Raw genomic sequence first — 2596 nt, 5'->3', positions numbered from 1 at the left:
AAATATTTTTTTATCACTCACATTTTTTTTTTTAATATTTTTTTTTTTTTAATTTCATCAAAACTTTATATATTACATACCTATACCTAGTTATTTGGTGGTAGTTTACACGATTTCTATGAGAGATTTTTTCAGTGTTTATTTCTTTTTTACTGTTACATACAAAGCTAGCTATTATCTGTCCATTGTTAATTGTTAACCTCCTTACTGCCCCTCAAATATTGTAATTTTCCATTGGTTTTCCGTGTAACTTTCCTGATTTTTTTAGAGGCAAAAAGAAAAACATTTATTCATTCTCATATACTTTGAGTTCATTCATATGCTTTGAGACAATGTTGAAACATTTTAACATGTAACCATCTTTTTTGAGAAGAATCTCCACTGCCATTGATACAGAATTTGCCTTTGACTTTAAATCGTTAACTTTGATTATTTTAAAACGTTAACTTTTATTTGATTTAGTTAGTAGGTAGGTGTTATAACTTTTTCCAAAAATACCCAGACTCCCCTTAGACAAAAGTTTTATGAAATTTAAGTGTTTATGGTTTTTTTAAAAGTTTTGTGTAATGTGTAGAAATTATAATCTGATATTCGGTAGCTTAAGTATATGATTTCAATTGAATTTTGAAAGAGAAAGAGCATAATTACTTGCTCCATTTTTTTTTATTATTATTATTTAATTTTAATTATTAGGAATCTACTCTCATAATTCCTTCTTATTGGTCATCGAATTTAATCAAATTAAATTATCGCTATAACTTTCATCTACCTAAGTGTCATCTAAAATTAGTAGGAAAGTAGGGACTGAGAAGAAACTCTTCTTTGCCTGCAACCAGGGCCGTATCTATGGAGGCCTGGGCCCCTGAGGCTCTTATTCTGTTAGTTTATCGTGGGCTGGACTCCGAAAATTTGGAGCATCCACCCCTCAGTGTCTTTGTTTGGATTCTTGGGTCCTCCTCCCCCCAATGATCCCCCCAAGATAAAATCCTGAATACGGGCCTGCTTGCAACACAAGTACATAGATCCCTATAGATAGATAGTAGGAGATAGGTTCCTACTTCTAGCCAAATAGTAGGTTTACCTATTGTAGGTATTCTAGGTTTTATACTGCCTAAGAGAGTACCTAAGTAACAACAGAATTAGAAAGTAGGTTTCACAGTGCTCAAGTCTTTGCACTATCAAACTATCACCAAATATCACCGCAGACTTCGATAGGTACACGTAGAATCACAGATGATTGTATAGGTAGGTAGCAGGTAGGCATCTATTGCATAGGCTATACCTAGGTACTATAGGACCTGATGTATTTCCAAAATAATACAACGTAGACATTATACGTATACTATAGGCTAATAATAATTTTATTGAGCTATTTTCGCCTGGTACTAATAGCTACCTATATTTAACATTAGAAGGTTTTTTTTCTGATTTACTCGTAAGTTTGGCGATAGGCTACCCGCCTACTTAAATTAAGCCCCACTCAGCCCGAATCGGCGAGGTTAAAGCCAGTACAGGATTGCCCAGATGGTCATACAAACCAAGTGATCCATTGAGAACTGGTGCTTTCAACGTGCTTTCGCCGATGGCTAGAAAAATTGAAAATGCAAAACAGTAGCCTAACCAAAGGGGGATTAATTCGTGAGCTTCATTAGACGTAGGTACTTACCTGAGGTACCACCTACTTTAGGTTAATTTGTGATACTAATAATAACAACTGATAAATATAGGTACTGATAAAAGATACCTACATACTTGAATAAATAAGCATTTTTCTTTAAAATGATAGCTAGGAAGCTAGGGTATCAGTCCTCAACGTTTTTTGATGATTATTTTATACTATGTACATATTTATGTTTTTGAAAACGTGTGTGTTTTTTTTAAGCATGTGTAACTTTACGTTTTAGTGACAACCGTTTCGTTCATAGTATCGGATTGGGTGTTTGGATTCTGGTAACTGCTAACTGCTGATGTATTCTGGTACCTTATCAATTGGTGAGTAAAACAGAGTTATGCTCTTTTTTCGTTTTCGATAGATTGTTAGGCCAGCCACTTACTCTCAGGTGGACCTGACAGGTATAACTGAAAAGGTCCGAACGTCAGGTCTACCTGATAGTGTGTGCTCATCAGGTATCAGGCAGACCTCTTCAGCCATACCTGTCAGATATACTACTGATAGTGTGTGGCTGGCATTAGATCAATATTAACTTATTATTATTATTAGGGAATTTCGAATTTTAATGGGTAGATCAGGTAGATCTAGATAGGTAATTTAGTAGATCGCGTTTATCAATGTAACAACTTTAAAATTGAAGAAATTAAAACTTTTCTTTTACAGACACCCTGTATAAGAGTAAATCAAATACAAACGTACTAATTTATTCAGTACAATACGGACATAGGTACTGATCGTAGTAGGTATATATACAGGGTATTCAGGACATAGGTACTGATCGTAGTAGGTATACAGGGTATTCAATATAGCACGTCAAATTAAATTATGAAAATAAGAAAATAGTATTCCTAACAGTCTTACACATAGCTGCGACAATCAAAGTATATTTGCCTACTTAATTGTTTTTGCAAAGAAGCTAACAGT

Source organism: Diaphorina citri, unplaced genomic scaffold, assembly GCF_000475195.1.
Source record: "Diaphorina citri unplaced genomic scaffold, Diaci psyllid genome assembly version 1.1 scaffold1916, whole genome shotgun sequence".
Classification (NCBI taxonomy): Eukaryota; Metazoa; Arthropoda; class Insecta; order Hemiptera; family Psyllidae; genus Diaphorina; species Diaphorina citri.
Note: the sequence above shows the minus strand (reverse complement) of the source record.